General features: G+C 37.1%; 1 protein-coding gene across 1 annotated transcript in view; it reads right to left on the minus strand.

The window, feature by feature from the left end:
- prdm6 (PR domain containing 6) overlaps positions 1-10,671 on the minus strand; it is a 128,719-nt gene that overhangs the window by 37,110 nt on the left and 80,938 nt on the right. The gene's annotated exons all lie outside the window — the stretch shown is intronic.

Below are 10,671 nucleotides of genomic sequence, written 5' to 3' on the forward strand. Positions count from 1 at the left end.
GTGTCTCATCATTTTTCTCAAGTTGAGTATTGTTTCTACAGACTTTTTATTCACTGATTTTTTAAAATTAATATAATTTTAACATTGCCAGCAATCAGTGCAAAGATTTTTTTCAATCTATACGTGTTTTTCTGCACCATAGAGCGCAGCTTATCTGCAGTGTGTCTCTTTACTATATGGGACTCAATCGACCTCCAACGTCCTATAGGTTGCTGAACACAGGTTTCAACAAAGGGTGCGGTTAAATCCATGACTTCTTGCAAAAGCAACATCAGTATATTTATGGCAGAATGTTTAGATTTCTGCCTTAAAAAGTGGCTGGAATCCGAATGTGATCATTCAGAGCAAATTTCTGTGTGTGTGGACAGCAACAGGTTTGTCATTTTTCCCAGTTAATCACAATATCATCACAAACAGATTGGACGTAACTGCCAACTTGACCACATGTAGTCACAACGTGATAGCAGACTGATGCTGTCTTATCACAGTTTATCACCACCTTGAAACACCAAAGTATCTTTAAAGATGTGGTCGCAGACCTTTCCATAACTTTGGTTGTGCAGAAGTCTTCAAGCAGTGGTGTGACTCTAGCATTAACTGTGTGCTGACTCTGGAGAGTGAAGGCCATTGTATGTACCTGGCTAAGAGGAACCCACCCTGAGGAGAGGTTTATATAGACTGCAGAGGTTTATATATAAAAACATACAGAGACAGCCACAGACCATTAAGTGTAAAGCACATCTTAAACATATTTTTCTTTTATAGGTACAGACCGCTGGACTTCTGGAGGAAATAACTAAATTTTCCCAGTAAGGAGCCATGTAATTTTACTCTTTACCTAGAAGTGAAGCAGCACCAAAGCTCTCTAAAACAATAAAGAAAAGACATCGAAGATAAACACATGCCTGATTTATAGATGTGTGGATAACAACTTTGATGAAAATGTTGAACAAACTGTCCTTAAACCCTACTTCGGATAAAAACAGTCCGGGAAACAAGATGGTGTGAGGTGGTTGGTGACTCTTTCCAGGTCCGATTTTACAAAAGCTTCCCATCTGATAACAGCTTAATTTCACATCGGACCAAATCCGAATGATTTATGGGAAATATCTGGTGTCTCTTACTCTGTTCAGACCAACTAATCACCATTATATTGTTCAAACATGCAGCCACTGGGCTGTCGGTTCCCGGGTCACACCACCGCTAAAACAAACACCTCATCCACCCAGAAACATCTTTGTAACAACATGAGCGAAATCCACATTCAAAACCACATTTTCATACCCAGACTATTTTAAAACACTTTCCCACATGTTTTTCTCCCACCGGGGCCGTACAGTGTCAGACAGACCAGATTGTAACAGAGGTCACAGGTTCAACTCCCTCTCGACTCCCTTGTTTTTTTTTTTTTTTTGCCAAAGTGCCTTTGAGCCAGAAAACCTAGTCTGTGCAAACAGCTTGTGACAACCACTTAAAGTGAAATCAAATTACATTTAATACAAACCATAACTCCTTTTTCTTTTTTTAAATTTCCATTCGAAGTGCACCAACTTCCTCAGTATAAGAAATGTTCAATTATTAAATTTGACTTGATGTTTCAAAAACACCTCAACACTGAACCTGCTCATCCAAGAAACACTCAATACTAATAATGTATTTATTTATTTTAGATTGATTTTGTATCTTCAAGGAGACATCAGTTCTCCTGAAAGTATCTATAGAAAGATATACAATCAGAATTTAGACAACTTTATTTTTTCTGATCAAGTGACTCTCTGGGGAAGAAAGGGTTGAACAAACAGTGAGAGTTGGAGAATTTAAGGAGGACAGACGTTAAAGCAGAAAAACACACACAAAAAAAAGTTAAAGATGATAAAAAGGAAATCAGACAGGCAGGAGAGGGAGGTGGGAGTCAGCCAGTGACATTATGCTTAATTAATTAAGTTACGACACATAAAACGAACATATTAAAAGGGAGGAAATGGAAGAAAATGTAAAAAATCAAACATAGAGACAAACAAATTAAAAGGAGGACTTAGAAATACAGAAACATAAGTTACATTTGCACTTAACATTGGGGGAGACAAAAATAACAGAAAACAGAAGCATCATAAATCTCTTTAAAATGGTCTTCCTCTCAGATTCATCAGTTTAAAAGATTTATATGATTTTTACAACATAAGATACTGAAACACACTGATGGCAACAATAACATCTAGAGCTCCCATGATCACCATGCATTCCTCCAAAAGTTGCACAATTTGAATGCATGATAACACTCAGCACAGCAATACTTTATTTTGGTTTAATAGTAGACAATAATGACCCTGGCTCCGCCCCCAAAGACACAGCTGTAGTAGTCTAATTTGTAAAAAACAAAATAAAATACAAATACTACTAAGTAAGTATTTCAAAGACGCCTATCAAGTGGCAAGATGTGTGTTTAGAAAGATTTTTATAGGACTACACTAATTAAATTCACTTCGGTTTATTAACAGTGCACACCTTTCCCATTGTCTACAGTGAAGTCCTGGCAAACTATTGCAGATAATTGCTATTATCAACTGACACTGAGGGACTGAAATGGACCTTCCAGGTTACGTGAGTACTAAAAGATCTGCTTATGTAAATGTTCATGACTATGATAACAGGAATGAGGCATTTCCCTCTTGTAATGTGTTATAATGTCAGAGAGGAGTTAGTGAAGCCAGACAAGTCCTGAAGATCTGCGTTTAAGAATGTGTGTGTTTTATTAATTCTTTCCACACAGTGACAGGAGTAAGGTGTTTTTGGATCCATGTGAAAACACAGCTAGGAGGGACTGGGTTATAAATCAAACACAAAGAGGGGTGCACAAACATGCAGAAGCTTGTATGCATTAAAACAAATGTATGTATTGAAAACATGCGTATTGAACACATGCCACTACTTTCAGGTGGGGCTGTGTTATAAATCAAACACGCCCAACAGGCTGCGGTATGAAAAATAAAAACCCCTGCTGCCTTACAGCAGCCGACAGAGTTCAAAACGATTCGTCTGGCAGATCAGTGGGGCAGCGTCGTCAAGCGTCTGATCTTCTTCTGTTGTCTGTTTTCATAGAAAGCAAAGGTAAAAGCTTTATAATCAGGTTTTCAATAATAACACATGCCCGTCCATGTGCACGGTTCAGGATTATAAATCACACAACTCCAACACCTCACAAGGAGTGCGAGTGTGTCTTCATTTGCTTGAATGTGTTAAACCATTCGAGCTGACAAAATGTCATAAAGTCATGACTTCAGACTGAGTCTAAAGGATCAAAGACCGACTTGTAACTCGAGAATCTCGAGCACGAACATAAATGCAGGAATCCTGCTCTGTTGCCTCATTAGTCTTTTCAGATAAAAGCCTGTTTGTCTTAGAAGAGGATCATTTAAAAGCATCTCCAGGAACTCAACAGGGAAGTGAACTCATGTCCTGACACACCTTTTTTTAAAAATAGATAGAGGTTATTAAATGTGTAGTTTGATAATGTGGATGCGTCTTAGCTTGGATCAGTATTACCAGTTTTTCCAGCCCTGCACCATGCAAGCCCATTAAGGTAATTTTAGACTCTGCTGTGTTTTTAATGGGAGGGCCCTAAAGTTGGAGTTTCACTTCAGTCTAGTTTTTCTGATGGGAATCTAGCTAAACCCAATATATTACTATAAACAGAGACATTTTAAGAGACAGGCATGGTGCTCAATTATACATGACTTTTCTGAAAGAGCAACACTGGTGGTAGAAGAATAATGCCCAGTAGAAATTAGATTTGACTGGTAATTCTGCACACAAAGTGTTTAGATTTTCATGACCAAGATCAAGTTAAAGTTATTTTAGATAATGCTTTAAAACAGATGTCCAAATAAGTGTCTTTTCAGGATTTCTGCTCAATGGCAAGACTTTCTTATAACATACAGTAGACATGTTAAATTTACAACTTTCACTACATGTTTTTTCAGTTCCCCGTCACAGCTGTTAGCATAATTGCACGTTAGCATTAGACTTTTGAATCTATCAGGAAGATGTTTTAGTCACCTGACCCAAGGCTCTTTATAATACTGTGTCAGTAAAGTATTAGATAATAGAATGTATTGCTGTAAACATAATTGAAACTGAGTGGCTGATGGGAACCCTGCAGGGTGTCAGGTTTCTGTTGTCAGGCTGAACAATGAAAACATTTCATACTTTTTGGAATTTGACAGGCGTTTGTCAGTGCATGTATCCTGCCGTTTAGGTCTCACACAAACTCTTCCTTGACATTATTCTATTTTGAAGCAGCTCTCCTATCTGGTATCTGGTAAGTATAAAACAGAATATCTGTGTGTTTAAATGCATATTGTTTGTGTATATCTGCAATCCAAATCTTGTTTAGTCATTCGTAACTTTCAACAACTGGAAAGAAAGTGTGTGGTAAAGCACTTAAGTGGGGTCAAATAAATACCTGCTGCATATTTAGTGACAAAAACAACGTAACTTACATAGGTCTATGGTGATGTCATTAGCATGTTTAGAAGTAATGATTATTTTCCAATAGAAATGTACAAAACTCTGGAAAATACATTTGTAAATCCAGTTTGTATTTCTGTCTATATTCTATTTCTACAGAGGGGTTAGTTCATAGATTAGTAAGACCTTTAAGCACTATTTACAAATGTAATGCATATTTGTAAATTTTTGAATATTTTTTGCAAATTTAGCATTATCAAACATGAAACTTTAGTAAAATTCTAATAGAAAAAAAGTTGTTTCTTTTTTCATTATTTTCATCCTGGTTTCCTTGAAAACAGACAAACCGACATGACGGTGACTTCAACCAAAAATATGACAGAATGATGTTCCAGTAAAATATACCACAGCCTCAGGTAAGTGCAGCAGATTTTTACTTTGCAAAGCAAAATCAGTATTCAGCACGAAAGCTGTAATTCAGAATTTTTGTCTGAATTATAAATTAAATATTTGTTTGTTATCACAACTTCTGTCAAGTTAAAGTTTGCAGAAACTAAAAAGGTTGATACTCGTGCACTTGTTGAGTGTAATGATTTTGAATTATTTCATGTATGTGTTCAATGTAGCTTGCCATCACCAGTGTGTGAATGTGTGTGTGAACTGGTGAATGACTGGATGTGTAAAGCGCTTTGGGATCCTTAGGGACTAGTAAAGCGCTATATAAATACAGGCCATTTACCATTTTTTAAGTTATATGTTTATTGTATTTTATAGTATGGCTTGGTGCATGGTACTTGATACTTTGGCTACTATTATTCACTATTCCTATACTGGTCAGGTGAATAATGCCATTCTATATTTGGCGACATCTATGTTTAAATTCTATACATTCACCAGCCTCCAACTGTCACACAAAAGAATCTTGAATGGTTAAACATGTGAACATCTTATCCTTAAATACATTTGTTTATGAAACAGTTTATGATTTTTTGGAGAAACAAATTCTTCTCCTTATACTAACATTCACTTCTGAACATTTGTGCTTCTAGTAGAAAAATATTTTAGCTATATTGTTTGCAGTAATGAAACACTGAATTAATTTTGCTTTTAATCTGAACTGAACTCTTCATAATTGTATTTAATTTTTTTCAAATTTAACAGACACTGAACTGAACTTCTGTGTGGTGGAGTTTTGTTTGCACAAGATGGCAACCGGTAGGTCCAGATGATGTTTGTGTGCAAGAATAATATAGGTCACATAAAGAAGAATAAAGGCAGCACACACACACACACACACACACACACACACACCTGTGAGTTGGAGAGAAAATCGAGAAAATGTACACCTCTAACCTTGGCCTGTGTTACCATAAAATACGACAAGAGGTTCATGTCATTCTTGGGCTTTTCTTTACCGTATAATATGAAGTTCCTTGAGGAGACAACTGTTTTGATTTGGCGCCTAATCAACAAAATCAAATTGAATTAAACGGAATAAAGAGCAGACAAATGATCTACAATAGTGTATTCTGCAGCGCACAAAGCATTACTCTTTCCTGGGATAATAGCAATCCTGTTCTAATCTTGATATTAATAGAGAAGGGTTGATAATTTCCTGTCATAAAATTGCAGCAATATGTAATGCCTTTGTTTTCTTTTTTTTGTCCTCTGTTTTTGTCTTTTACAGTATCTGAACTCAGAATTGTGATTCTTGGAAAAAACAATGACGATAAGACAACGCTGAGCACTTTCATCAGTGAAAGATATGACTGTCCTTATCAAAAGAAAAACAAGCAGTTTGCTGAAATTAAAGGAGAGTGGAGGAGAACTCCATTCACTTTATTGAAAACATCAAATATCTTCATTGCGCCTGCAGAAAGAGTGCGATATGAGATAAAAATGTGTATCGCACACTGCCAACCTGGACCAAATGTTCTGTTGCTCCTAGTAAATCCTTTGGATTTCACCGAGGATGATAGACAAAAAATGAAGTTCATCGTGAGTTTCTTTGGACGAGATGCTTTTAAACACTCATTGGTCATCACAACACATAATGACAGGGGAGGGAATTCCTCAGTGAACCAACTCGTCCAAGACTGCAGACAAAGACAGCACAAAATCAGGCTTGATGAAAAATATTTTCTTGAACACGATCTTCAAGAACTGATGAAACAAATGGAGAAAATAGTAAGTGATAACAGGGGGTATTTAACTTTTACTGAAGACGCTGATCCCATTGTGGTGCCTACAACTACAAAATCCCCTCTAAACCTGATTCTGTGCGGGAGAAATGAAAGCTTGAAAACTTCAGCTGTTAATGCCATTCTGGGACAAAGAAAATGTATTCCATCTAAGAGCTCATCAGAGTTGACCAAACACCAGGCAGAGGTTTGTGGCCGTCGTGTTTCTGTGCTGGAGCTGCCTACTTTGCACGGAAAACCTAAAGAGACGGCGATGAATGAATCGTGCAAGTGTGTCGACCTCTGTGAACCTGAGGGTGTCCATGCCTTCATGCTAGTCCTTCCACTGGACCATCCTACTGATGAAGATAAGAAAGAACTGGAAGCCATCAAGAATACTTTCAAGAGTGTGATCGATAAGTTCACTGTCTTGCTTTTTATTGTTGAAAATCCAAATCTTGACCAGTCTTCAGCAGTGGAGAAGATTCTAATAGACAACAAAGACATCCAAGAGCTCTATAGGCGCTGCGGTAAACAACACATCGTTTTTGACATAAAGGATAAGCATCAAGTCGCTGATTTGTTGCGTACTGTGGAAACAATGAGAACTGTCGGTTGCAGAAGCTTCACAAAAGATATGTTTCCAAAACCTCCACTGAAACCAGTTTCAAGACATGTATCCCTTTTAAAGCCAGAAAATGATAGACATCGCTGGACACCACCTATTAGGATGGTGCAAAGCAGAGAGCCTCTCAGGATGGTGCTGATTGGGAAAACTGGTTCTGGGAAGAGTGCCACTGGAAACACCATGCTGGGCAAACAGTGCTTTTATTCAAAAGTCTGTCTGAAGTCTGTGACAAGTGTTTGTCAGAAAGAAACAGGAGTGATTGACGGGCGCCCTGTCGTTGTGGTTGACACGCCCGGCTTGTTTGACACGATTTTGTCCAATAAAGAAGTTGAACAAGAGCTTGTTAAATGTATCAGCTTACTGGCTCCTGGACCTCATGTGTTCTTACTGGTGGTGCAGATTGGTCGCTTTACAAAGGAAGAAAAAGATACCGTGGAGCTCATCCAAAACTTTTTTGGTAAGAAGACAAAGGATTTCATTATTGTCATATTCACCAGAGGAGATGATCTTCGAGGTCAAACATTTGAGAGTTATATAAAAGAAGACAGCGAAGGATTCCTAAAACAACTGTCAGCTGATTGTGGAGGGCGATACCATGTCTTCAATAACAACGATCATAACAATCGTTCTCAAGTCAGTCACCTTCTGACCAAAATTGAATTGATGGTGAGGAAGAATGGTGGTGGCTACTACACCTCAGAAATGTTTCAAGAAGCAGAGGCAGCAATACAGATGGAAATGCAGAAGATCATGAAAGACAAAGCAAGAAAGATAGAGAGTGAAAAGAGGGATCTTAAAAGAAAATATGAGGAGGAAATGCAAGTGAAGAGGAACAAGTTAACACACCTAACAGCCAAATTTGAAGAAAAAATAAAAGCAAACCAAGCCCAGGTAGCCAAAAAAATGGAGGGTCACATTAAGAAACAGCAGGAAAATATGAATAGAGAAAGAAAAAAGAGAGAAGAAGAAGAGACTGCTATAAAATTGGAGGAGAAGGACCAAATTTATAAGTGGGATAAAGAAGATGAAGCTCTGCAGAAAGAAATACAAAGACGAGAGATTCCTGCTGGGATTTTATTACAGAACAGAGAAACAATAAAAAAAGAAAGAAAGGCTTGGGAAGAGGAAAGAAAAGCATGGTGGGATAAACAATGTTTAGAGGAGGAACAGAGATTTTGGGAGGAACAGAGACGACTTAAAAAGCTCAGAGAGGAAGCTATGCAGGAACTAGAGAGATATGAAATCGAAAGAAGACAAGAGGAACAAATCAGAAGAGAACAAGAGGAAAGACAACTGGAAGAAAACTATAGGAAGGAACTTGGAGAAATGATGAGGAAATATGAAGAGGAGGCCAGAAAACAAGCTGAAGAATGCAATGAATTCAGACAGAGATTTAACCAGGATATATCAGCTGAGATGGAAAAATATAGAAATGAAACAGAAGATTTGAGGCAGAATCAACAAAACCAAAATGACTTCATGATAATGCAGCTCAGGAGAAAAAAGGCCTATGACAAAGACTTTGACAAGCTGCAGAAAAGACAACAAATTCAAATGACTAACCTAAAATTATCAAGTTTGCACTTTGACAGTAAAGAGCAGCTAAATAAGCAAATTGATGAGCTGAAGAAAGCGCATCAAGAGGAGATAAATGAGTGGATTCAGGAACATGTGAAGAAAGCCACACAAAATAGCGCTTGTAGCATTTTATGAGAAGTTTTGCGTTTCAGTGTTGTTCAGTTTTTCAGTGTTAGATGTATTATATGTAAAGTCTGTATAAATAAAGTGATCACCATAGCTAATTGGTTTTGCACATGCAGGTCAGAGTAGCTGTAAAAGACAGCCAGGATGGCAAGTTTCACTTTGTAGACATTTTTGGATTTCTTTTCTTTTTTGCCATTCGACACAGGTCAAATGAAGTTTACTTAAAAGCATTTACTCTGTTAATATATATGTATTCTTTTTTTAAAGACAATTGGAAAAGGAAGATGCAGAATTGCTGACAAAGCACATTTATTTTTATTTCACAGGGAGCCTTTTATTCTTGAAAATTGTCACTCCAGTGATAAATTTATGTACAAAAATAGGCAAAGACTGCAACAACACTTTTGAAAAAATATTGTTCTTATTTTCTTATATTTTCTCTTATATTCATGTTATTAATCACCATGGACGATCTGATATCTTCCTGTTGGTGTTGTTAAGATAAGATAAGATAGAACTTTATTAATCCCTCGGGTGGGTTCCTCTGGGAAATTCGATAGTTCCCACATCATCATAATAAATGTTGTTCCATGTTCAACATTGCAAGTGACCAATCACATTGTTGTGACGTCGCCCTTTTGTGCCTTTGAAAAATCTACTTCACTTGCGAGAAGAGAAACCGCTTCTGTCCGCCAACCCAGGAACTTGAATTCTTTGCATTTCAGGATACTTTTCTTTAATAAACGGTAAGCATTATACATATTGTCCTTACAGAGGCGGTTTCTCTTCTCGCAAGTGAAGAAGATTTTTTGAAGGCGTTTGTTTTTTTCGAGGTCGCGAATGACCTCAGGAGAAGGTGATTGGTCACTTGCAATGTTGAACCCGGAACAACATTATTTATGATGACGAGGGAACAACACCAACACGAGGATATCAGATCGTCCAATCACCACACTGGCAGAGAAAGCATGTCTTACACTGCAGTGCCAATCAGCTGGAGATTGCTACCGGTCACTTTGTTAAATTGGTCATAAAGAGGTGAAAATAAATAAGTAATGGTGCTGCACAGAAAACCACTTTGTGATTATTGATTTTACTTTTTAGCTGGTGTTTCTAGTTGAGCTCTGCACCAAAGGACAGCTACGACGAGGACGGAACATGTATGTGTGTCAGCTCTGTTGACTGTCAACATACAAACTTTACTGCAGTGTGTTATTACACTGACCTCTTCTTTTTGGCACGCTCCTTATAAATGTTCTGGTTGCTTGTTTTGTTGTCTGTTATTATCAGCTTATTATTCATATGTAAATCTTCACTTTAAATCTCCATAGAATATGCTACACAAATTAAGCTTGACTGATTGAGAAAAAAAAATCTTTACAGAAGTGAACATATTGAAATAAACGAATAAAAGGTGACTGACCTGTAGGACCACCTATTCTTTAGTTTGCATTGACTTGTATTATAAATTATGTGAATGGAATCAAACTAAAGTCTAAATAAACATGAGACTCTAGTTTGAGACTTTTCTCCAATTGGCTCTTCATTACAGTAGGTCAGAGTTTTACTGCATCCTTGTATATTTTTACTGCACAATAACTTTATATACTGCCAGGTAGGTTTGTGTATCACAAAGAAAAATTATTTATTAGCAGATTTGACATTAATGGATGAATATGATCTTATACCTAA

This window comes from Pundamilia nyererei, unplaced genomic scaffold (genome assembly GCF_000239375.1).
Source record: "Pundamilia nyererei isolate P.nyererei 1_Seehausen unplaced genomic scaffold, PunNye1.0 scaffold00038, whole genome shotgun sequence".
In the NCBI taxonomy this organism is placed as follows: Eukaryota; Metazoa; Chordata; class Actinopteri; order Cichliformes; family Cichlidae; genus Pundamilia; species Pundamilia nyererei.